The following is a 27,833-nucleotide window of genomic DNA, read 5'->3' as shown; positions in this document are numbered from 1 at the left end:
GTACTGGAGATAATTTTCCCAAGGAGAAATGGGCCTCCTTTATTTTGTAAATGAATTGCAATAATGAAGATAATTCTGTGATCTTAACTGCAGACATTTGGTGGCATGCTATCTGAGATTAAGTTTGGTTACTGTGGAGAATGAATTCCTCTGGGATGTAATTCATAAATAATGGTCAGAGAGGAACATGCCTTATTTTAAGATTCTGGGTCGATTTTTTGCAATAAGTCCCATGAAGGTGACACGAGACAGAGAAATGAACAAGTAAATAATCATATAATGACAAAATACAGGCTTTGCTTGAAGATGAAGTAGTGTTCTCTTCAAGAGAACTTGGCAAGAGGAGGGAAAGGCTAACATGGCTAAGTGTTCAGAAAAGGGAGGAATTCAGAGGGATTAACACTTAAACTGACAATGACAGAAAATGAATAAGCAGAAGGCATATGTGTGTTTTGGACTGAAAGGGGACAAAGGATGACAAAGTGCTCAGTGCAGAGAAAATAAGTTTTCTATTGTCTTTCTGTGGTGCTGAAAGGGTTTTCAGGAATTAATTTCTGGATACATAATGGAGCCATTAACTAAGATTTGGAATGAGAGGAGACATAACTTTCACTTGTTTAGTGGAGGGCAATGTCTACAATTTGAGATATATTTTAACTTAGGGGGAAAGAAAACAGTTGGGGAAAGATAAATAAAAACAAAATCATTTCCCAACATCCAAAACCTCTCTCCAAAGAGAGAAGAGAAAGAAAAACAATCTTATTATTGAATAAACATTAAGGCAGATTGTGATACATCACAGACAATCCACAAAGAGAGTCAGACAGAAAGATATCTGATGCTTTTTATGGGGCTAAGCAGATACAACTCATTTCATACATATTCTCAACTTATTTCTCATATCTTCAGAACCAGAGGTAGGTTTACAATTTGGAGCCAGAACCCCAACCCCCAACCCAATCCCCAAACCCAGATGTTATGCTCATCTCTTATCAGAAATTAGGAGAAATTTTCTTTGATTATATTTCAAAAAATGGCCTCCTTTCTTGTGTAGAACTTGTGTGGAAAAATTTTCAAGAGGCTTATTTAAACTTTTACACACATCTCAAAAGTACATGCAATTCAAAAGAACGAAGTGGTATTACTTACAACTATGAATTTTCTAAAGTAAATTCTCAGATGGGAGGGAGAAGGCAGTCTCTTCCCTTACATTCAACAAAAAGTATAAAGGCTTTCCATTTTAAAATTTGTATTCATCGTTACATAACACACAATTATATAGATGTAAAATCTCAGAAATAAAATCCTGATGATAGTATGTCCACTGTCATTACATGGACAGAAATGATAGAAATGTCATAAATCTGAAAAATTGGTCAGATCATAGTACAGTGATGGAATAAAGAAAAGAGAGGATAGAATTGATCATAAAAATGTTTCAATTATATTACTTGAGGAGAGTTTTGATTTCTTTCACTGCTCGAGCAAATACCATGCTCAGTGTACTGGTATTGAACAGTATGAACACAATCTCAGTGATTCAGACATTGGGGGAGGAGGCGCATTTTTACCACCAAGCAGGGCCAGAAGCTTCCTGAGCTGTGGACCTCCTGCCGGCAGAGGGCGCGCGAAACCACATTTGCTGACTAAAGCAGGCCGGAAACGCCTCCCTGTTCGTTTCCAAGCGGCCGCCTCCGCAGGCAGGACAAGCGCTTCACTCGCGCGGAACCCACGGAGGTGGCGCCCGGGGCCCTGGGTGTATTCGGATCGCTTGCACGTGAGTAAGTAGCTCCCTATCCGGGCCTGACACTGAGGAGGGAACTTCGTTGCAGTTCTCGAAGTGTTTGTAGCTTGTTTTTGTTTTTGCTTTTGTTTTCCTAAATATGGAGCACAGAACCTTCATTTTCTGCCCTGTTCCCATGTAGTTCATTCTCTATTTTTTCAGGTACTATTTTAGCGAGAGGTGTTTTACCAAAGTATCTGCTCATTGAAGGCTTTGCCAAGTCTAAATCTGGCATGCTGTGCTACTTTTTAAAGAATCAGAGTTCTTATTGGAGACAATCCGGATAGAGATTCCGAGAGAGCGGGGAAAGCATCTGCAATACTGAAAGGAATATGCAAAATATTTCAAACTTCCAGTTGGAGCAGTTGGGGGGGCGGGTCAGTCCTGGCTGAGCCATATTAGAGCCTGAGGTGAAAGGGTAAATGGTGCCCCTAAGTATACGCCTTTATTATGTATTTTATTGGTTCATTTTTTCTGGACTGCTTACATAATTGAAAAAAATGTTGAAGTTTACAAGTATGGGTAATACAACACCCAACATTAGTTTTAAATGTTATTTACCCCAAATTCCAACGTTTATAATAAATTTGCTCTTTCTGGCTTTAAAAAAAACAAACTTTTGAGAAGTTTTTGAAATATACTTTTAAAATTTTTCTTGTTTTCAAATGAAAAACTTGTCACTTGCAATGTCTCATGACCAAGTGAGGATCTTAAATTACTTTAAAGTTTAGCTTGATGAAATGTCTTTTGTTTTAGTGTGGCTGATACTATATTATTTATATAGATAGATTGATCAAAAGAGATGAAACTTGAACAGTGTGAGAATGTTCTAAATGCCCCTTAATTGTGTACTTTTAATTGGTTAGTTGTTTGCTATGTGAATTTTACAAGATATGCTACCTCCAAGTTAAGATAAGTTTGCGCCAAGTAAAATCATGCATGGACAGAAATCAGTTTTTGATGTTCAAATTAGGATTGTGATTTTCAATAACTAGTATTGCATACTGCTTAAAACTACTTAAGATGAAATTTGTGCAGGACTTAAATTATCAGTTTATTGAAGAGCTGTATAGAGACTGTTTTTTGTAAATCAGATGTATTCATTGAAAGTAAATATCTCCCAAGGAATATTCAAACTCTGACAGCACCTTGTTTAATTTTGTATATTTCCATGGAAAGGTAAAATAAGTAGGTCTACAATCTCATCATTTTGTATATACCTATTTCCTGTAGTAATATTTCAAATGGTGAGGAACTGTTTTCACTTTCTTTGCTTTTCTCTTTCCCTGTTTTCTAATTTGAAAATGTGTTCATACATCTAGTTAAATTTTACATTAATGAAATACACTGAAGGGGGGCAAGGCTTAATAACCATCCACATTTATATATTGTGAGGATTTTTTGTTATTTATTAACTACTTTCTTGGTTTAATCTATTTTTAGCAGGAAACAATATTCACTAATATCACTAATTACTAGTATTTCTAATATTAATTTCTAATATTCACTAATTTCTAATATTCACTAATGTGTCCCAAAATATTCCTGAAGGGGAAAGATAGATGACCCCTGAAACACACATGCACAGACAGACAAAAGAAAGCCAAATACAAAAAATATGAAATAACGTCTGAGCCACCTCTTGAAACCATAGTGATCACAAGAAATTCTGGAGTACCATGCCCCTGGTTTGAGAAGGGAGTTAAATAATACATGCCCTTCTCCATGGCTCTCAACCTGGAGTAAAGGGCAGTCAGTATAGAAAACATGCAGCAGAGGAAGGAGTTTCTGTGAGAAACTGGAATACAGACACCTCACTGTTTCTACAAACAGCCCAAATCATTCAGGCCACCAAAGACATAGTACTATTAATATAATAATGACACATTTCCTCCTTAATAACATCCAGACACTCAAAAGGTCAATTGCTTTCAAAATTTTGGTGGAATTGCATTTAGGCAGATTTGGCCTCTGAATACTTTAGTGGCATGGTAGTAACATGGGCATTTTTAAAACCAATTTATTTTGAAATAATAGCAAACCTATAAAAATTGCAAGAATTAGTATAAAGAATTCCTGATCCCTTCACTAAAATTCTCCAATTGTTAATTTCACCACATTTGGCCACTAACAAACATTTCATAAAACTACTGCAGTGAATTTATCTATAGAACAAGGAGACTTTCTTAGAAAACTCCAAATCAGAAAGTCAACTTTACTTCAGTGTTATAGTCCCACTCACAGACCTCTTCAACTTCTTCCCATTGTTCCACCCTTCACAGACTCTCAAAAATACCCATTTTTGAAGTCAACTTCAATATGGTGCTCCTCCTGAGAGGTTCTTTCATTTTCATATCTTTGACAAATTTAAGAGCATAAATGACTCCTGGTCTGCCCAGTGTTTCCTTTTGAGATTTAGACCCTACCTTCCCAGTAGGAACCCAGCTTAAAGCTATGCTTTTTTCAGTGCAGCACATTAGGAGGGATAGGAGATCCACTTCCCTCATGCACAGGTGATGTGAAGTTGACAACCTGAAGAAATTTCTGTCAGATCACTTCATATGCAAAAACATGCTTTCACTTTGTAATGAATGACATTTTATGAAGACAATCTGAGAATATGTCAATATGGTGGTCTCCACCCATCCTCCACCCACCATTCTCTCTTCTGAATCAACCAACACTCTAATGGTTGCAAAATGGTTATTTTTTTCCATTTCCAACACTGCTCCTATATTTTATTTGGCTTTCTGCCTTTCAAATGGCTTGCTTGCTCCCTGTTTATGTTATAGCGTATATTAATTTTTTTCATTGTGTTTTCATCTGTTATTCTTTATTTTAATGATCAACTTTTTCCAGATTGCAATGGTGGGATCCCCTGCAACATGATTCAAATCCAGCACCAAGTAAGTCATTTGTACTTGATCTAGGTGGGATTTAAGGAGAAAGGGTTAGATTATTCCTAACTTCATTTTCTACTTACATGCTATGTCACAGGTCTCATTTCTTTTATCAAGTCTTGTGGGTAACCATCTTTGAATATTTAAAATTCACCAAACCTTCCTAAATTTTCTCTTGATGTAAAATTCTAGTCCTTACATCAATGCATCCAAAACCTAAAGGGCTCTCCTGGACACAGATATCTCTTTGTGACATTTTCCTTTAACTTTGTTGATAGGTTTAAACTGTCCTTAGAACAAAAGCTGTAGGGCTTACAATGGTCTTCAGGCCCTGAATGCTTCTTTCTGCCACTCTCTGCAGTCCAGTTTGACCCACTTGCCTGCAGCCCATTCCTCTCTCAGTTTCTGCAAAGAGCAGTCAGTTGTTGCTAGATTTTGTACATTTTTCCATTAAACCAATTTGTTTCCTAAGCATATTTTCTAAGATTTTCCCAGCTAGATCTTAAGGTTTTAGCTAAGATACCTTTTCTTTCCAAGAGGTTTTTCCCACCTCAGCAAATGAAGTCCTTTGATACTATGTAGACAAGTTAACATTGCCATTTTTACTTTAAATTATCTCTTCTAATCTAAATGTAAAACCACAGGGCAGACAATTGATTGTTTTGTTTGCATATGTAATTATGTTCCCTGACAGCATTGACTTCAATCATGACTTCCCTTAAGAATGCTGTGTAATGGCTAGACTAGAAAGACAAAGAGTAACGTTAAAGTATGGGTAACATAAAAAATAGAATACATGATTACCTTAAATACCTGCTTTTAAAAAATGTGCACTGAAAGGTTTTCTTTTTTTTTCTTTTTTTTTTTTTTACAGAACAGTGAATTTTTAAGAGTAAAGTTTATAAAAAGGCATAGTGTGTTTGTAGGAATTGGTCCATCTTGTCAAAGATATCTAATCTATTGAGGCACAATTGCTTACAGTGTTCTCTTAAAACACATTTTATTTTTGTAAGGTTGTTAGAAATGTCACCATTTCCATTACTAACTTTAGTGAATTGATTCTTCTTTCATTTATTCTTAAGCAGCCTAGCTTAATTTTGTTGATCTTTTCAAAAGACCAACTTTTGGTTGTATTGATTCTTTTGTTTTTCTATTCTCTAATTCATCTTTGCTCTAAAATTTATTTCCTTTCTTTTACCAACTTTGGGTTTATTTTGGTCTTCTTTTTGTATTTCCTTAAGATATAAAGTGCTGTTATTGATTTGGAATGGTTATTCTTTTTTAGTTAAGTGATAATGGCTACAAAATTCTCTTTAAGCAATGTTTTCAGTGAATCCTGTAAGTTATGTTCTGTTTTCATTTCTGTATATCTCAAAGTATTTTCTCATTTCCCTCATGATTTCTTCTGTGACCCACTGGTTGATTGAGTGTATAGTTCAATTTCTACATATTTGTGGAACTGTCCAATTTCCCTTCTGTTATTAATTTCTAGTTTTATTCTACTTTGGTCAAAAAAGACTTATGAATTCAGTGTTTTTACATATGGGTAACTTATGGTCTATTCTGGGAATGTTCCACATGCACTTAAGAAGAATGAATATTCTACTGGAACTAGTAGGTTTATAGTGTTGTTCAAGTCCTTTATTCCCTTATTAATAATAGTTCTAGTCTTTCTATTCATTTATGAAACTGGTAAATTGAACTCTCCAACTATTATGGTAGAACTATTTCTCCCTTCAAATCTGTCATTTTTATCCCTCCATATATTTTGATGCTTTGTTTTTCCTTACATATGTTTATAATTTTTATTTGTTCTTGGTAGACTGATCCTTTTATAGATATATAATATAGATCTTTATCTTTTGTGACTATGTCTGTTTTAATTTTGTCTATTACTCTAGGAAGTCTAACTTATTTTTTGGTTATTATTTGCATGTAGTATCTCAGTGCTGTTTTCCATTCTTTCACTTTCAGTCTCTCTGGGTCTTTGAATCTGAAGTGGGTCTCTTATGAGTAATAAATGTGGCATCATCTTTTATCCATTATTTGAAGCTCTGTTCTAATTAAGTAATTACTTTAAATGAAAAAGTATTAAAATAAATAGAGGAGAGCTTGGCATAATGGATTTTAATTTCAATGAAAGACTTACGACTTTCATTTTATTTGTTTTTTATATGCATATTTGGTCTGCTTTTTGGGATTTGCAGCTTGATTTTGCAGATTTGCAGCTTGCATTGAGCAGTCAACCTTTGCCAATTAAAACCCCAGTTGGAGCTGAACTGAGGTATATTCCCTTGCTCAGACAGTGCTGCTGTCTATCACAGCAAGGCTTTGCAGTTTGGGCTGCCATGGGGGAGTGGGCTCCCAGCTTGGGTTCACAGTTTCTACCCACAGATTTCAGGCTATGATCTCAGGCATTCCTCCCAACCCAGGTTGGTGCACAATATATGGACGGTCATGGTTTTCCCCAGGCAGTTATTCCAGATCATTCATGAGTTATTCCTGGTTGTTTCCTAGTTGCTCCAGGGGGACTAACTTCCACTCCTCTCTCTGCAGCCATCTTCTTCCATCTCCATCATCCTTCCACTTTTAACCTATTTGTGTCTTTGAATTTAAGGTGTGTCTCTTGTAAGAAGAATACAGTTATCCCTTCCATATCACAGGGTTGGGGGTGTGGTGCCCCCACAATCTGGAAAATCCACATAAAATTTTTTGGCCCTCCCTTCATACTAGAGAAGGAGTCTGAATTTTTTTCTTTTATGTTTACAGAAACTTGTTGGTATTAAAAGGTAAAACATATCTTATGCATTTCTGAGTTTCTCAGGACTGTCTTTGCTTTCTGGGGGCCTTCATGTTTCATCTGTAGCTTCTGCAAAACTACCCCAGAATTCCAATTTAATTTCTTATGCTGACCTGTGATATACTGAAAACACATTAGGGAAATTCCTGATGTGGAAGGGATAATTGTATAATTGGGTCATGCTTTTTTATACATTCTGAAAATTTATGCTGTTTGGGAAGTTTAAGATATTTACCTTTAAATTCGCTCCTGATAATTCAGGATTTCTGCCATTTTGCTATGTGGTTTTTGTAAGTTTTATACATTTTTCTTACTCAATTCTTTCATTACTGCCTCCTTTTGTATTTAGTTGATCATTTTTAATGGACCAGTTAGAATCAATTTTCATTTCCTTTGTAGATTTTTCAGATATTTTCTTTCTGGTTACTATTGATCAGTATGTCTATCTATATGTCAGTTCCAGGCTGTTTTGACCCCTGTAGCTTTGTAATGTGCTGTAAAGTCAGGAAGTGTGATTCCTCCAACTTCTTTCTTCTTTTTCAAGATATTTTTGGCTATTTGGGGTCTCATACCCTTCAAATAAATTTGATAATTTCCTTTTCCATTTCTTCAAAGTAAGCTGTATTTTGATTGTGATTGCATTGATTGTGTAAATCAATTTGAGTAAAAGTGATGTCTTGATGATATTTAGTCTTCCTATCCATAAACATGGAATGTCCCTCATTTATTTGGATCTGCTTTGATTTCTTTTAGTAATGTTTTGTAGTTTTCTGAATACAGGTTGTTCCAGTTTGTTAATGCTACCAGTATGCAAAACAGCAGAAATGGGTCACCTTGGTTATTTGGTTACACAGTTACAGTCTTAAGACCATGAAGTGTCCAAGGTAACACATGAGAATCAGGTACCTTCACTGGAGGATGGCCAATGGTGTCCAGAAAACCTCTGTTAGCTGAGAAGGCACATGGCTGGTGTCTGCTCCAAAGTTCTGGTTTTGAAATGGCTTTCTCACAGGATGTTCCTCTCTAGGCTGCAGTTCCTCAAAAAAATGTCACTCTTAGTTGCACTTGGGGTATTTCTCCTCTCTTAGCTTCTCTGGAACATGTGTCTGCTTTCAATGGCTGTCTTCAAACTGTCTCTCATGTGCAGCTCCTGTGCTTTCTTCCAAGTGTCCCTCTTGGCTGTAGCAGCTTGCTCCTTCTGTCTGATATTATATAGTGCTCCAGTAATTTAATTCAGACCCACCCTGAATGGATGGGCCAACACCTCCTTGGAAATTATTGAGACATCACCCACAGTTGGGTGGGGTGCATCTCCATGGAAGCACTCAAAGAATTACAATCTAATTAACACTGATATGTCTGCCCACACAAGATTACATCAAAGATAATGGAGTTTGGGGGAACACAACACATCCAAACTTGCACACAGGTCCTTCATATATTTGCTTAAATTTATTCCTAGATATTTGATTCTTTCAGCTGCCATAGTAAGTACATTTTTCTTCTTGATTCCTCCTCAGATTGCTCATTACTACTGGATAGAAACACTACTGATTTTTGTGTGGTTCTCTTGTATCCCACCATATTGCTTATCTTGTTTTTTAGGTCTATTGGCTTTGTTGACTTTTGGGAAAATTCTATATATAGGATCATGGCATCTGCAGATAGTGAACATTTGACTTTTTCTCTTCCAATTTGGATGCCTTTTATTTCCTAATTCCTCTAAGTAGAACTTCTGGCATGATGATGAATAACAGAGGTGAGTGTGGCCATCCATGCCTTGTTCCAAATCTTACAAGGAAAGCTTTCAGTCTTTCACCAGGATATGATGTTAGCCATAGGCTTATCATATACTCCTTTTATCATTTTGAGGATGTTTCTTTCTATTCCTATCTTTGGATGTGTTGTTTCTAAGGATGCTGGATTTTGTCAACTGCTTTTTCTGTGTCAATATAAGCATTGTATTTTCACCTTTGATTTGTGAATATGTATTAATAACACTAGTCTTTTGAATAGGGTGGAACTATTTGATTAGGTTATTTCCATGGAAATGTGACCCACACAAATGTGGGTGAGACTTTTTGATTAGACTATATCCATGAAGGTGTGGGCTTATCCATTGAAGGTGGGTCTTAATTAGATCACTGGGGTCCTTTAAGAGACTCAGGAGGAGAGATGGAAACTAGTTGACATAGATACTTGGAGATGCCGGGAGACGTAGACAGAAGGATGTTGGGAGATGCTAAGCTAAGAGATGAAGCCCAGTTTGCCCTGGAGAAGCTAAGAGAAGACTCTCAAATGCTTAGAGACAAATGCCCCAGGAGGACCAAGCAGGGAGCTGAGAGAAGGTAACAGAGACAGAAGCCCAGAGACATTTTGAGGAAAGCCATTTTGAAGTGTAACCTGGGAGCAAAGGACCAGCAGATGCCAACTGCAGAAAGGCCAGTGGTGTCCAGAACACCTCTGTCAGCCAGGAAGGCACATTGTTGGATGCTTTTATGGCCATAGAATTGTAAATATGCAAACAAATAAATCCCTTTTATGAAAGCCAATTCCTTTCTGGTATTTTACATAATGGCAACTTTAGAGAGCTAGAAGACCCTCCTTTCCATGAGGTCCCCTGATTAAGTAATCCATCATATTATGTCCTAGAAACCATAGAAAGGAAATCTGCTCTGTTATTTGAAACTCATTAAAGCTAATGAGATTGTGCCACCTGATCTCTGGATAGCTATCCTGGGCTTCCATCTGTCATAATCTCACCAAACATATTTGAATACATGAATTAATGCTAAACAGGGTTGATGCTAAAACTGTGGCAAGAAACTCTTTCATGGCCAAGAGATTGTTCTGGGTCCTGACTATTCACAGTTACTGTATGTCATTCACTGTAGCTGGTATCCATCTTAGGTAGCAGTGAAAATCCTGTGACTCCTCCCTCAGGCAGAATAAAACATTGTGGTCATGGAGGGGTCTCAGAGGAAACATGTTGGTTTTTCCTGCTTCTCCTGGCCAATAAAAATTAGGTCCACTCAGAATCACTGAATCAGAGGTAAGAGGAGCTCCATAATTGGATTCCTTAAAAAGGAGCCTGATCATGGGATTGAGAAAGCTTTCTTTAACAAAAGGGGGAAGATAAATGAACCAAAATAAAGCTTCAGTGGCTGAGAGATTTCAAATGCAGTCAAGAGGTCATTCTGGAGGTTATTTTTATGTGTTACATAGATATCCCATTGTACTTTATTAGTGTATTGGAATAATTGAAAGCAAATACCTGAAACTGTTGAACTGCAACCCTTGATTATTGATTGAGCCTTGATTCTTTCTCTTAAACTTCTTTTATCAAAAAATTTTAAAAATTCAAACTAAACAAAAAGAATAAGGAAAAAAAAAAAACTAGAATAACTACTTTCCTTCCAGAATGTTTCTTCTGAACCCCAAGAAAATTAACAAACTATAGTCATTCCTGAGCATTCCCATATCATTAAGATTTCCCTCAATATCTTACCTGTTCTTATTGCATTATCACTCCCCCTTCACTAGTTGCTGTTTATCTCTAGGTCTCCTATATTCTATGATACACTTATTTTACATTTTTCACACAGTTATAGTGGTAACATACAATCTCTCTTTCTGTGTCTTATTTCCCTCAGCATAAAGTCTTCAAGGTTCATCCATGTTGTCCTGTTTCATGACCTCATTCCTTCTTACTGCTGCATAGTATTCCATCATATGTATATACCACATTTTTTAATCCACTCATCTGTTGAAGGACATTTGGATTGTTTCCATCTCTTGGTAACTGTGAACAATGCTGCTATGAACATCATTGTTCCAGTTTGCTAATGCTGCCAGAATGCAAAGCACCAGAGATGGATCACCTTTTATAAAGGGGTTTGATTTGGTTACAAAGTTAAAGTCTCAAGGCCGTAAAGTGTCCAAGGTGTCATCAACAATCAGATACCTTCACTAGAGGATGGCCACTGGCATCTGGAAAACCTCTGTTAGCTGAGAAGTCACATGTCTACTCCAAAGTTCTGGTGTCAAAATGCCTCTCTCCCAGGACATTCCTCTCTAGGCTGCAGTTCCTCAAAAATATCACTCTTAGTTGCTCTTGGGGTGATTGTCCTCTCTTAGCTTCTCTAGAGCAAGAGTCTTCTTTCAATGGCCATCTTCAAACTGTCTCTTATCTGCAGCTACTTTCAGCTTCTGTGCATTCTTCAGTGTCCCTCTTGGCTGTAGCAAGCATGCTCCTGTCTGAGCTTATTTTGTGCTCCAGTGAGCTAACCAAGGCCCATGCTGAATAGGTGGGGCCACACATACATGGGAATTATCCAATGAAATATCTCTCCCACAGTTGAGTGATCACATCTCCATGGAAACATCCAATCAAAAGTCTCCAACCCTATCAATACCAATATGTTTCCTGCCCACATCAGACTGCATCAAAGATAACGGTGTATTTGGGGACATAATACATCCAAACAAGCACATTCCACCTCCTGGACCCCAAAATGACATGAGCTTAACCTATACAAAATACATTATCCCATCTCAATATCACAAAAGCTTACATCATTTCAGTAGCAATAGTTAATTACAAGATCCCATCAGAATCAGTTACAAGCATGGTCTGTAGAAAAGCAAAATTCCCCCTCTGGCTCTGTACATGTGAAACTTAACAGCTTATCTGCTTCCAGTATACAAAGGAGGAACAGTCATAAGGTAAACATTCCCATTGCCATAAGGAGAAATTGAAAGGAAAACAGGGTTTAAGGGAGCAAAACCATTACTAAAACCCACAGGGCAAACTCCATTAGATTTCAAAGTTTGAATGTCATTCCCAGAATGAGTTTGTATCCATGGGGCATGAGGCAGTGGGAGTCTAACCATTCCTAAGGTCTTTGCAGCAGGCCTTTCCTCTCCAAACACTGGGGTGAGTGCTCCAACATCACACACTGGGAGACCACCTTCTTGGCCCCACCCTCCTCAGACATTGGGGCAACACCCAGATTCTCTTCCATCTCTGGGGCACATGTTCAAACCCTTCAGAATAGTGGGGTAGTAGCCAGGCTCTCCCCAGTCTCCTGGGAATGTGCTCCACCCTCTTGGGGCCCAGGGTGACAAAACTCTTCCAAAGCATCGAGGTGGAAGGCCCACCCTTGATCTCCAGGGCAAATTCAACCTTTCCATTCATGTAGGCCACCCCACTCTCCCAGCCTGAGACCTCTTGACTCTAGACCTCAACCTCCATGGCTGTCTTTGAAGAAATTTTTCCTTCAATTTGTTCCTCACCTGTCTCCTCCAGTCCAGATTGGCAGCAGCTCCATCTATAAAGATCTCACAAAAATTCTGTTGGTTTGCATGAAGCACACAGGGATCAAAGCTGTCAGACATTAGGAGTTTCCACAAATCTTTTCTGGATAACTCCATTTCCAATTCTGGCTTGTATTGAAATGGTGGCTGGATTCCATGTTTGGTTAAATCTTCACATTGGGCTATAGCTTCTGAGGCTCACCCACTGGAAGCTCAGAATTTTCCAAACCACCAGTTTTTGGTTTCTTTGAACCCAAGAGTTCAGTTCTACATTTATCTCTCTCTGCTCACATTTTACTAAAATCTGCAAGGAGAAGCCATGCTATATATACAACTTGTAGTTTCAAAATCTCATCACCCAAATATCCCAGCTCATCACTTTCAAATTCTTCCTTCCATCCAATACCAGGATTCAATTTTGCCAAATTCTGTGCCACTTTAAAACAAGGATCACCTTCCTTCCAGTTGGCAACAACACATTCATCATTTCTGCTCAAGACCTCATCAGAAGTATCTTTAGAGTCTGTATTTCCCTCTTCAAAGCAGTTTAGGCCTTTTCTATCAAGCTCCTCACAATTCTTCATGAATCTTCCCATTATCCATTTAAAAAGCCATTCCAACATGTTTGGTATTTGTAAATGCAGCAGCACCAGCACCCCACTTCTCTGGTATGAAAATGCTTTCCAGTTTGCTAATGCTGCCGGAATGCAAAACACCAGAAATGGAATGTCTTTTATGAAGGTTTATTTGGTTACAAAGGTACAGTCTTAAGGCTGTAAAGTGTCCAAGGTAAGTCATCAACAATCTGGTACCTTCACTGGAGGATGGCCAATGGCATCTGGAAAACCTCTGTTAGCTCTACCAAACTAATTCATTCGTACTTTTCACAGGGAAACTTGTCTAAAATCATTGAAGGAATAATTTTATGCAGTTAGACTAGTAGGGAGCACAAACAAATGTATAATAAAAATTTTATGAGTGACCTGAGGAAAGAAAATATGTGTTTACACCTGTCTCAACATGTTAGCCATGTTCTCTGTGGAGTCATGGAGCAGGCAAGGCAAGAGAAATATTGTTCTTGGTAGGTATTTAGTGACATGAGTAAGTGGATTATGCTGTACATTAAACATCAGATGAGCAAGAGGTTGACATTTGAGTAGAGGATTCAATTCTATGAAGGTTCTCATGTGGTAGGAGAACCTGGACAAGGGGCATAATTGTTTGAACAAACCATATGAAAAGGAGATTTTCACAATAAGGTGCCAACTCTGATTATTGAAATGAGAGGTGATGTTCCAGGCAAAACTTAAGTGTAAGTCTTAATGAATTTTAACTGGGGAGGCAGGGAGAAAAAATCCAAACTCTGGCTTTCTTTTCTACCCATGTAATTTTCTCAGGTTACTAAAGATTTCTGTTCCTCTGATCATTTCATTTTTTAAATAGGTAAATTAGCCTTCATAAGTAAGGATAATTTGAGGATTAAAAAAACTCAATCTCCAAGCACATTTAATACTTTGTTTATGTGGGCTGAGGTACAAATGGGTAAATTAATGTGACTTCTTCTGACAAAATCATTTGTCCATGAAATTATTATGTAATTATAAACAGTGTTTTAGAGGAGAATTCAGAATACAGAAGAACTTCCACATAAATAATTAATGAAATGAAAGGATGCTATGTCTGAAAAGGATTAATATAAGCTAGATTTCAGCTGCCACTTTACTAAAATATCAGATTGACAAAATGGGTTTTCTTCCAAATCCTTTCATCTACATTATATGAGCCTAGTGTACCTATGGGGATTGTGAGGCATTATCACCCATGCACTTCTGATATTTTTTGATGTAGGGGATTTTTGGAACTATATTTGCACAACACCCCTGCATTCTCCCCCAGCTCCTCTGAGGGGCTCTGCATATTTTTCATTGTTTGTTTATTTATTGAAGTAATGATTATATTATTTAAAATATTAAATTAAAAATATTAAATTAAAATATTTAATATTAAAATATTAAAATTTTTACTCAAAATTAAAAAAATACAATAAAAAACATTTCAAACAAAACAAGGGAATAAGAAACAGACAGCTAACCTAAAATAACTACTTTACTTCCAACATGTTCCTACTCTACCCCAAGAAAATAACCTAATATAACAACATTTCTGTGAGCTTGTTCCTACAGAGGAAAGAAATGTTTAGCAGGCCTCCATCTTCTAGGGAATGTTTTTTATCTCCAGTCACTCCTGAGAAAGAAGTGAGCCCATAATTATCACCCTGGGCCAGGATCCAGAATGCACATCTACTAATCACAGGGTGTATTTGTGAGTCATGTGGAAGGGTGGCAGATCTCAGACTGTCTCCACATTGTTTTACTTTCCATATAATCTGAACTTGTGACAGGTTCACTCTATTTAGGTCGATTGATTTTTTTATTTTGATTAGATAAAGAGAATGAGAATTTTTGAGATGCAGATTCTCTTAAAGAGATGTGAATCATAACTATTAATTCATTCATGCTTATATTTATTCTCATAACCTTCAAGTGAAATTTAAATGAATTTCTTTATTTGGCTACTATTAGAAATTTGTTTAGAAATGGAAGACGATGTAATCTACCTGGTATTAAATCTCATTCAGTTTACTGGCAGAATTGAGTTCCCTTTCATTTCTGGACCAAGACATCTGTTTACTTGCTGGAGGTCAGCTGAGAGCCATCCCTAGATTTTAAAGATAAGCCATATGCCCTGGCTTGTGGCAACTTCCTCCATGTACAAAGCCAATAACTTTGTCAAATCCATTTCACTCTTCAAATCTCTTCTCATTCTTTTGTCTCATTTCTCATCCAGAAAATGTTCTAAGCTTTAGGAACTTATGTGCTTCAATGTGGCCCACACAGAAAATTCAGATTGCCTGGGTACATCTCCCCATCTCAGAGTCTGCACTTTTAATCATATCTACAAAATTCCTTTTGCCATATAAGGTAATATATTCAAAGGTGCTGGGGATTCAGGCATAGACATATCCTGGGGGCTGTTATTCTGTCTACTCCCCACCCAACTAAAACCTTCATGCACAGATATTCTTTTTAGAAGTGAGTATTCTTTGAATTCCAGTCATACTGAAGTGAAAAATAGATTCCTTGATCTGAATCATTCTGAAAGTTAAACTTAATGTCTAATAATGAGCTTAAATGGTATACATTTTTAGCTTTTACAATTGATGTTTACTTTCTAAATTTTTGGCTAAAATATTTATTTTTATAACCTGTTAGATCTACTAACTGCTAAAGTTCATCATGCTTTACTTCATATGCAATCTTAATGACAAGTAGCTTACTAAATTCTTAGTTTACTGCTGGGAGGCATAATGTTATTGTAAAAATCACATCTTTATGGAAAAATAAAGCTCAATGAAAGCTGTGGTAATGTTTCTTTGCAGATTTGCTAAAAATGAACCTCAACCTTATCTAATAGGAATATAAATATGAAGGAATATTAGTAGAAATATTACATGATTCTTTATATGCAATATGCCACAAATATCTCTTCATAAATTCAAAGAGAAGTAAAACAATTTCTATACTTTTGGAATGTTATAGTTATACTTAGTTGCTTCATGTTCCCTGGACCAGGCTCCACTCTCTGCTTCTCTCTTGGCCTCTTCACGTCCATGAACATTGGCTGACCTCAGCTATTGTGTGCTGAATTTGCCCAGATCACGGCCTCTCTTCATAACCCTGCCATCCACTCTCTCCTTGCACCCTTCCTCAACACTTGTGTCAGTTTGCCCCAAGTAACTTGCTTTTGTTCCCTAGCTTTTCTCACTGTCCCCTCCTTCCCAATGAGGCTTATCTCAGTCCCTCTGCCCTTCAAGGAAGCCTCACCTCAGATCTATCCCTCAAGGTCCCCTAAGCTTACCCTGATTCCCTTACTTTCTCTCCTACAGTATCAACCAATCCCTTCACCTGTCCCAGGACCTTCCTCCCCTACCTCAGTTCACACCCATGTGGGATGTTCCCTCCTCCATGGCCTTGACTGCCTCTAGATCCCTATTCACTTCACCTCAGTCAGCTCCCCACCCCCACATTAATTGCCTCATCTTCATAGGTCTTCTCACTTTTCCACTCTTGCCTCATTCAGCTCATCTGCCCTTGAGCTACTGATCTTCCCCACCTCCATCATAGGCCTCTGAACCCCTTCCCTTGCAACAAAGGTGAGTCCCCTTTCCTCATGGGGTTTCTCTTCTGCCTATTCTCCCTCCTCAAATTGGTCTCAGGTCCCCAGACATCAGTTCAACCAAGTTATGCACTCTAAAGGGCTCATGTCACTGAAGAAGACTATTAGGTCTCTCATCTTCCTGGAATGCTATAACCTGTTTCCCTTCTCCATGCCTCAATGCATGCTACACTCCACCCCTCATTTTACCTCAACTCTTTATTTTCCTCCAGTCCGTGTTCACCCTCCCAAGCCCTCAAATTAGGAACCCATCAGGACATGCAAGTTTATGCCAGGGTCTGCATGGGTCTCATTGCATTTCATAATGCCTCATCTCCCAGGGGATGTTACTTCCATTTTTCATCCTTCAGTTCTCCATACTTGCCCTAGTGCTTCCTCCCCTACGTGCCTTCCAACCACTCCCAATCCCCAGGATAGGCATTACCAGCCCTCTTCTCACTGCCTCATATGGTTTCTCCTCCCTCTGACTACTTTTGGTTTCTGAGTACTCAGGGGTCTTGCCTCTGATCTGTGCTGCTCCCCTCTCCTTTATCCATTTTCTCAGATATGTTTCCCTCTGCATTGGTATTCCAGTTCTTTGTGTGGTCCAGTTATCCTGACCTCATCAAATCCAATCCACCAGCCTGCCCTGCCTTCTCCCCCAGGACCTTAAACCCCATCAGGGAGAAACTGAGTTTCAGGGCTCCCCATGCCCATTCACATATTTGTCTTCTGAAATTGGTTAGGGGAAGGACAAGTTCACCCTGTGACCACCCCACACCCTTTTCTAAGTCAATCCTGAAAGGATGCTCCAAACACAAGACCACACACTAGGTTCTGTTTTCTTGACACAGAGGGAAATGCATCTCATAACCAGCAAATGCATTGTCAGCTGGTACATGGCAGTTGATAAGTCAATGCCTTCTGCTGTCATAAAGACTAAAGCCTCCAATAGGAACCTGGTGGGGAAGAGTAAGTGAAGGGTCACTAGACTCTGTCCAAGCATCTCCTTACCTGAACACTGAATATCACATGTACAGATTAGACTCAAAGAGTAGTGAAAGACAGAAAACAGAAGCAAGACCTGAGCAGCCTTTGGAAATCATGGAGAGAGAAATGAAGCAGAGAATATAGAGGGTCATGGAGTTAGACTGGAGGAGGTGGCTACACAAGTGGATGCCCTTCTCCACAGCATTCAACCTTGGGTAAAGGATAGTCAGTTCTTCAGAGTGCCCAGATGAAGAAGGAGCTCATGTACAAAAGTGAAATCCAAACATAGTGCTGTTTCCAATGCATCATAAACTCATTCATAATACCAAAGGCATATTGGCCATTGGTATAATATTCACACATTGCCTCTTTAATTAAACTCAAACCTAAAAGATGGGTAGTTTCACAATTTTGACATGGATTAAAGTACAGTTTAGTCTCTGTAATAGGGTTTAATCTTGTTCCCCCTTAATGACATGGTATTGACATGGTAATTTAAAAAAATATTTTTGAAATAATTTTAAAACATATAAACCTTATACATAAAAATTTCAATAATATAAAGAACTCCTGGTTCCCTCAGATTCTCAATGATTATAGCTTCATCACATTTACCCTTTAACCCAAAATACTCCAGTGTATGTTTCCTTAAAACAGGAACACTCCCCCATTTAATCACACAAACTCAAATCAGGAAACAACACAGTTTCCAGATTATGATCCAATCCACAGATCATTTTCAAATTTTGACAATTGTCTGTACACTGGAAAAATGCTTCCTTATATGTTTCAGTCCATGGTCCTTCAAATTGGAACTGTTCCTGAGACTTCAAATTGGAACTGTTCCTGAGAATTCCCTCATGCCCCTGGCAGATTTGGCAAGCTCAGAAAACTACAACCTGAATCTTCCCACTGCCTCCTCCTGCACAGACTAAAGCTTGCATTTCAAGGAAAACAGACTGTCCTCTCCTCAGTGCATCCCATCAGGAGGGAACTGAAATCTCCCCACTCCAACCCTGGGACTGATGACTAGGTGAACTTTCTCCAGGTTTCTCAACACACATACAAAAATTCTTTTCCCATTGTAATGAAATGGAAAATTTGGGGCAGGGGGATATATCCTAACAATATCTATATCATTGTCCACATCCAACTTTATAGAACACTAAAAATCGTCACCGTCAATATTACTCTGCTACTTTCTGTCAAAACACACACCATGTTTTAAGAAACATGAAAATTCATAAATTTCAATTAAAAGTTATATGAAATGAATAGTCTATCCAATTATTCATCAAATCTCTCCTTATTTTATACTTTTGCTGTTTTTCTCCATAATCATTCACAAGTCTATCTCTACTAAGGAAGTACAAAATGTAATGAAAGGAAATACTCATATATGCTGAAACTCAGAGTGCATATTTTGTATTGGCAGTTTAGTTTATTCAATTATTAGAATTAACACAAAATATTTTGTTTTTTATTTTAAGGACACTTTGAAGTCATGCTGGATATCATTCAAGGTATCTTGAATTCATAATATTAGAAGTTACTTTCAATTTGCTCCACTCTCCTTCCATACCAATCCTAAGACATGCTTTGATTGAATTTACATCATATGAAAAGCCATACAATTATGTCCTTTTATAGGAAGAAGGAAAATTTAAGTTATACAAAAAGATATAGTTGCAAACAGAGGAGTACAGCAATTGGCAGACACAGTGTTTGGAATGGAATGCCGAGAATCAGATCTTTGATAACAGGTAATATGCCTAGATCTGTGTTGTGCTTTGTATTATCAAGAGCTTCTTCAGGCAAGTCAGTACCTATTTTGTGTCAAGAAGTTAGTTCTCATTTTGAGTATTGTCATGAGGGGCATGGGATCAGACTCCACAGACATGGGGAAATCTGTATAGGCATATAAAGATGTTTTCAGTCAGAGACAATTATACAGAATCATGTAAGCTGAAAGTTACATCAACTGATGGTGCTCCCATAAATTTCCACTAAAAATCTCTAAAAGAATAAGGAGTGAGTGGAAGAGTTTACTCCACCAAAAAAGCCTAGAGGACAGGTGGAAACTGTCCACAGCAACTGTTCTGGGGCTTAAGAGACCAGGGGATGAAGAGAGAATAACTGATGGCACCTGTCTCACGCCCTTGAATCTAGCATCTTCTGGTCAGCCCAGTTCCTGTACAGCAGACTGCTGTGGACTGGGAGTCAGGAAGGCCCTTGCCCCTGGGAACAGGGTACATGGCACAGTTCTGATCCAACTGCTGCCCAGAAAAATTGGACATCTATGTCCCAAAGACTTGGCTCTTTACAGACAGGCAACACATGGTACCTGCAGTACCACTGTTTCCATAGATGGAGAAACTTCAGCAAATGACTTTCCATCATGACTTATGGTGCCCACCCATCACCCTGGAGACCAATAGCAACTGATAGGCCCAGTTCCTGCCTAGTGGGCTGCTGCAAACTGAGAAAGTCTGTAAAGCCCTCCCCTCCAGGAACAGAGAGGGATGAAGCAGAGTGTGGTCCATCTGTTGTCTGGCAAAATTGTATTTCTAGGTCTCACCCTTTCCAGACAGTTGCCTGCCATGTTATTGTTTCCACCTGTCTCAGAAGCAGAATAGACTGAGGGCTAAAAATAACTTGGCTTTGTATAGCCAATGAGGAGGATATTGCCAGAGTGCCATCTGTATGGCAGGCTGGCAATGTGCCATCATGGGAAGCTGTTTCCTACTCTTCCCAGGTCCCACTGGAGCTGTTCTGCACCCTCTGCATGGGACCCTGGCCCTGTTTGGGGTCAGAAATAGAATCCCAGTGTCAAAGAAGAGCTTTAACAGGAAACCTATCAACAACAAAATCTTAGACAAGAGAGGGAAAACATAATCTTGTCAACATAATTGACATCCAGTTAACAAGCAAAAAATTACAATCCATGCTAAGAAACAAGAATGTGGCCAGCAAAATGAAAAAATTAAAAAGTTAGAGAGATACAGAAGTTGGAACAACTCAAAAATATTCAAACAAATCTCCTAAACCAATTCAAGGAGAAGGAGGAAAATGTGCATAAAGATATTTAGAAGACACTGGGTGATCATAAAGAAGAAATTGAAAGCATGCAAAGAAAAAATATAGAAATGCACAATAGAAGAGATTAAAAATAAGCTAAAGGCAAGCAATAGCAGGTGATAGCATCTTAGAAGACAGGACATCTGAAATCAAACAAAAAAAGAACATATAGTAATAAGGATGGAAAAATCTGAGCAGGGTCTCAGGAAGTTGAATGATAACATGGAATTCACAAACATGTGTGTCATGGGTGTCCCACAAGGAAAACAGAAGGGAAAAGAGGCAGAAAGAATGTTCAAGGAAGTAATGGCAAAAAAATTCCCAACTGTTTTGAATGGCATAAATATCCAAGTCCAATAAATGCAGTGTAATTTCTCTGAGACATATTACTCATAATATCAACTGTCAAAGATAAATGGAGGATTTTGAAAGCATCAAAAGGAAAGCAATTCATCACCTACAATGTGACTGCAATAAGGTTAAGTGTCAATTTCTCTTCAGAAGTCATGGAAGCAAGGGGGCAATGGTATAATATATTTAATCTACTGTAAGCAAAAACCTGCCAGCCCCAAATTCTTTATCTGGCAAAACTGTTCTTCAAAAATGAGGGAGAGGTTAAAATATTCACTGACAGAAGCTGAGAGAGTTCATTAACAAGACCCCTGCCCTGCAAGAAATATTAAAGGAAATTATATAAGCTGAATATAAAAGATGGAATAGAGACTCAGAAGAGAGTGTAGATATGAAGATTTTCAGTAACTGTACCTGAGAGGATCAAAAGGGAGACATAAGTAAAATGTGACATATTAAAGCCAAATGATAAAATGGTTGAAGTAAGTACTGCCTTTACAGTAAGAACATTGAATGTCAATGCATTAAACTCTCGAATAAAAAGTCACATTTGGTAGAATGGATAAAAAAGATCCATGTATATGCTGTCTATAAGAGGCTCACTTTAGACTCGATACAAATAGGTTGAAAGAGAAAGGCTAGAAAAAGATATTCCATGCAAATAGTAACCAAAAAATAGCTGGGGTAACTATACAATATTGGATGAAATAGATTTTAAGTAGAAAAATGTTATGAGACAATAATACAAGGGGCAATGCACCAAAAGTAAAACCAATCATAAATATTTATGCACCTATCCAGGGTGTCCCAAAATGTAAAACAAACTGGCAAAACTGAAAGGAAAAATACATGTCTCTTTAATAATGTTGGAGAGTTCAATACACCACACTCATCAATAGAACATCTAGAAAGAGCATCATAAGGAAAGAGATAAATAGAATAACATGTTAAATGAACTAGATATAACATTTACAGTTCATTATACCCCTAAACACCATGGTATTCATTTTTCTCAAGAGGCCATAGGTCATTCTGCAGAATAGAACAAGTGTTGTGCAAAGAAACAAGTCTCAATAAATTTAAAAATTTGAAATTATACAATGTATGTCTATTATTACAGTGGAATGATGCTGGAAATAAATGAGGTGGAAAATGGAAAAATCCACAAATATATGGAGATTAAGCAACACAATTTGAACAGTCACTGGAAAGAAGAAATTGCAAGAAAATTAGTAAATATCTTAAGATATATGAAAATGAGAACAAAACATATTAAAACTTGTGGGGTGGAATGAAGGCAGTGCTCAGCTGGATACTTATAGCTCTAAACATCTAAAAAAAGGAAGAAATCACTAAAATCAAAGATCTAATTGCAGAACTGGAGGAACAAGAAAAAGAGAAGCAAACAAATCTCAAAACAAGCAGAAAAAAGAAATAGAGCAAAATAAAGGAAATTGAGAAAACAAAACAATGAGTAGAATAAAAAAATCCAAAAGTTTGTTCTTTGAGATCAATAAAGTTGACAAACTATTAGTCTGACAAAGAAAAATGGTGCAAATGATTAAAATCAGAAATGAAAGTAGGTCATTACCACAAAACCCAGAGAAATAAAAATGATCATAGGAAGATAGTATAAACAACTAGATGCCAACAATACTCAACAACTTTGGTGAAATGCGCAATTTTCTAGAAACACATTAAGAACCTATTCTGTCTATAAAAGGGTGCTCAACATTGCTAGCTTTTAGGAAAATGCAAATCAAAGCCAAATTGAGATATCATTTCACAACTACCAGAATGGCCACCATTAAACAAATAGAAAACTGCAAGTGTTGGAGAGGATGTGAAAAAGTAGGAACACCTTCATTATTTTTGGGAACGTAAAATGTAAGAGAACTGAAAGCAGGTATGTGAACAGACATTTGCACATTGATGTTTATAGTGGAATTATTCACAATTGTCAAAACAAGGGAGAAACCCAAGTATCCATCAACCAATGGATGGATAAAAGTATGTTATTAATATTATTCTGCAGTTAGAAGGATAGTAGGCCTGAAGCATTCAACATGGATAAACCTTGACAACATTAGGGTGGGTGAAATAAGTCAGATACAAAAGGATGAATATTGTATGATCTTACCAATATGAAGTAATTATAATAAGTAAACTCATAGAGTTAAAATCCAGAAAAAAGAAAAGGCTACCAGGAGATACAATGAGGCTATAGAATGGGAAGCAGATGTGTAATGTGGGCAAAATTTTTAACTAGGTTGAATTGAAATGTTTGAAAGTAGATAGAGGTGATGGTAGCCTATTGTGTTAAGAGTAATTAGCAGCACTGAATTATGTGTGTGATTGTCATTGGAAGGGGAAGTTTGGAGTTATGTATGTCACTAGAAGGAAAAGTAGAGGATAAAGCATTGTACTGTATAATACAGTGGTCCCTGTGTTTGAAGATAACTGTGATTAATAGCAGAAATATAAAAATGTTCTTTCATGAACTAAAACAAATGTACATCACTATCACAGGAAGTTAATGATAGAGTGGTATGTGGGGGGAAATGCATCTACTGCAAACTTTTGCAAACAGTAATATTTTAATATTCTATCATCAACAGTAACAAATGTACCATACAAATGCTAAGGGTTAACAATAAGGGGAAAAAGGGTTATGGAATTTGGGGGAATAATGAAAATATTCTGAAATTCTTGTAATGAATGCACAACTATGCAATAATACTGTCAGCCATTGATTATATACTCTTCATGGGTTTTATGGTGTGTGAATGTATCTCAATAAACTTGTTAATCATCATCATCATTATCATCATCATCATTATCATCATCTGTAAGTCATTAAAAATTCAAAGTAATCCAAGGGGAATTTCAGTCACCTGAGCAGACAAAATGTCACATTACAATACACAATATTAAATTGGCTGTTGGGGTATTTCTCTTAGATTCAATTTTCTACCAAAGAAGAACTGTGTAATTTTGTATTCAATGATTGATTAAGAGAAAAATTTGAATTTTTAATGTAGAATTGGTAGTAATTTTCTAAATGGAGCACACAGTTTATCACCCAGACTTCATCTGCTAAATGGTAAAAACTATAATCTGGGCAATTTCTTCTCTTTTCTGTAGATAACACTAATTTGCTCATAAGCCTGTGAAAGGGCTGTGGATACTAAGGAGGGCCACTGAGTAGTGGATAAGAAGCAAGCCCATCACTTTCTGAGTTGCCAACAGTAAGCCAGTTTTGGAGACATCATTTTTGCATCATTCACTTCAAATTCAGAAAGCTCCAGGTCTTACCCAAGTATCATAGAGGAAATTTTTAGAGTTTGAGGCCCTGGTTTGTCACTTGGGATGTTTGTCTGTGTTACATATAGTGGGAACTATTGAAACATATCAGGGATAGAATAATCTGATCCCTGTTGTCATCACATGACACAAGGCTAGGTAGCAGGGATGATTGCAGATTCTCAATGATAAATATATTATTCCACAAGGATGCAGAGTCTGCTTAGAAAATCTGATTGTTCTTTAAGTATTAACTTTTCATAATGGAAAATAGTGTGCATGGGATGTGGGGTTGGTGAAACAGTTTGTTCTTCAGTGTTTTCCTGCCCTCCATGCACCCCACAGCCTCTGCTCTGATGCTAAGGGATGAGAAGATGTGCACCTCCCAATTGGGGGATCCTAACATGGCTGCTATTCAAATAGGTTGGACTAATGTTTAATGAAACATATTTTGCTAAGATGATTCAAATCATGATGTGCAGCAACAACACTAAGGGTGTTTTCCACTTCCCAGGTGGAAGACCACAATCAGGAACATCCACAATAAATCACTGAAACCTTGAAAGAAGGAACCCACTGTTAGTTCATAGTGATAGAAACTGAGAGACAGTGTCTGTTTCCTTGCTACTCTGTGAGTAATCACTTTTAAAATTATTTTGAGATGATATATGACAACATTGGGAAATTGTTTCCCTTTAAAACTCTTCTGTGTTTCTGTTAACTTGAGCAACAAAAACACTGAATTTATAATAGAGTTAGAATTAATTTGGAACTCTTATATAATTTGTAATGTGTGCACTGGGGTCATCCCTCTGGAAATGTTTTGGAAGTTTATACTAAAGATAAACATAGTCATGTCCTGTGACTTAGCACCTATTCTCCTGGGTCACTTCCAACAGAAATTCTTCCATATGGTCTCCAAACATGTGGATAAGAATGTTCATAGCAGCACTATTTACAATAGTTAAAACCTGTGATATTCACATATGTTCATTAACAGTAGAATTGATAAATAAATAGGGGATAAATAATATTATCCAGAAATGTGAATGTATGATCTACATTCATATTTCTTGGCTGTGGGCCAGGAAAGATGTCACTGTGATGACATCAAGATTTAGATAGCATTTAAAAACCCCTCAGGTCTTGCCACAGTCCTTCAGCATTCCCACCTAGTTGAACAAGTGCCAGAACATGAAAAAGCAAATGTAGATAAGGACTCACCCTTGATATTTTCCACAGCATGGGTTTTCAGAGATGTTCCAAGGTTTTTCTGGCTGTCTCTTCTTCCATTTGTGATAATAGTTGCTGGTATTGAACACAATTCCACACTGCTGAAATGCAGTTGCAAGAAGAGAATTGATACACTGCCAAAATTCATCAAATAATTTTAATAATTTAAGATTTTTATTTTTAAATGTGTACTCATATTTGTTGTGGTTTCCCACAACATATTCCTAATTTGTGCCCATCTGAGCCATGAATTGGAAACTTTAATCAACTATTTCAGTAAGTTCTCTATTAAATTACATTCTCTAAGTAACTGCAGATTCCAATACACTCCTTGGGGTGGTGGGTTTCTGTATTTTCCCATTCCCAGATTTATATTTTCAACAATTTCTAGAGGTCTCTGCCTCTTTTCTCCATTTTCCATTGGCCATACCATAATTTCTATAAGGAAGAAGTCCTTTTCCTAAGACTGTAAGATCTGTGCAGTTCTCCTACATGAGAATCCATTCAATGACTCAGTCATTCATTGTGATATCCACTTTACCTACAAGGGAAATGTGAGGACCAGGTGATTGTGTACATGGATTAAACAAACGAAATTAATGGAACACAAATAATATCAAGAAATAGCAAAGATAACTTTAATTTGTTTGATATCCCTAGGTTTCAATAAATATAATCCATGATATTATTAAAATTCATATATATATGTTACAGTATAGTTTTAAAACTCTATGAGAAAAAAGTGAAAACTTGGAAAAGTGTACAATCAATGTATCTGTTAACATTCTCTGTACTAACATTAACATTCTCTGTGTTAACTATTCCTTTACCCCCCAAATCATGGCTCTTTATAAAAGACATTGGGAATAAAAGAGAATCTTTAAAATCAAGGCACAGATGCAAAAGCTATTCTTTTATTAGAAATTCACTTCTGAGTGGGGTCACCTGCCTTTCTATTTTTTCAAAAAGATACTTATTTCACTATAAACAGTTCAGAACACCCAACTTAGGCCTAGGGTGGAGGTATCTCAGGAATGTAAGCAAATATTGAGCCTGAAGTAGAACCAGAACAGCATAATATATATATATATTATATCTATATCTTCATATATATATATGAAGAGATGTCCTAGAGAATTTTTGCCAACTTTGCTAAATATGTCTTCTAATATTAGACAAATATAGGGTGATTTTAGATAAAATATGAAGAGTAAAGATGTGACTCATTTTATTTGCAGTTGTCATGGTGACAGGAATGCATGGTTTGGAAATCTGCTAAGCACCAGAGAACATTCTCCAGACAGCACCCAACATACAGGTTGTGGTGGAAGCTTGGGATCCAGGGCCCAGGGCTGCCTCCAGTCACAGACTTTCTGTTGTTATCAGTTTTAAATATTGAATTTAATTTATTAAAGAACACTGCCCTTGATCTTTTTCTTTTCTTTTTTTAATAGGAAGCATAAAGAAAGACAATGATCTAATCATTTTCTTTCCTTGTCATGTGAAGAAATATGCATAGACAGGTTCCACATCCAAGTTCTTAAAAGGAAAGTAGGGTTTTTTGCATTGATCTGCTCATCTTAGAAAGTTAAATATGTTTTTATGCTTGTGGATACAATTACCTGAGGAGAAACTGACACATGGGAGAAAAACATCTCTTTAAACTATTGTCCGAACACAGCTTAGCCCTAGGATCAAGAACATGCCAAGCACACAGTCAGATATGACTTTAGTAGAACTGATAGGAGTTATGTTTCCATGGCAGCAGTGGGCCAGGAAAGATGGAAGTTAGTGCTCTGCAAAAGCAACAGGGGGTGTCAGGAGTTGGTTTATAAGGGTTAGGACAAGGACGGTGTGCAAACAT

At 37.2% G+C, this 27,833-nt stretch overlaps 1 long non-coding RNA gene across 1 annotated transcript; it reads left to right on the top strand.

The window, feature by feature from the left end:
* The first annotated feature begins 1,682 nt into the window (after window positions 1–1,682).
* Window positions 1,683–27,519, top strand: LOC119532494. Its single transcript, XR_005216551.1, has 5 exons — window positions 1,683–1,781; window positions 4,643–4,689; window positions 19,495–19,527; window positions 25,251–25,367; window positions 27,208–27,519. It is a non-coding gene; the product is annotated as an uncharacterized LOC119532494 (long non-coding RNA).
* The last annotated feature ends 314 nt before the right edge of the window (window positions 27,520–27,833 follow it).

This window comes from Choloepus didactylus, chromosome 4 (assembly GCF_015220235.1).
Source record: "Choloepus didactylus isolate mChoDid1 chromosome 4, mChoDid1.pri, whole genome shotgun sequence".
Lineage (NCBI taxonomy): Eukaryota > Metazoa > Chordata > Mammalia > Pilosa > Megalonychidae > Choloepus > Choloepus didactylus.
The sequence above is the reverse complement of the archived record's forward strand: the minus strand, read 5'-3'. Positions and strand labels throughout refer to the sequence as shown.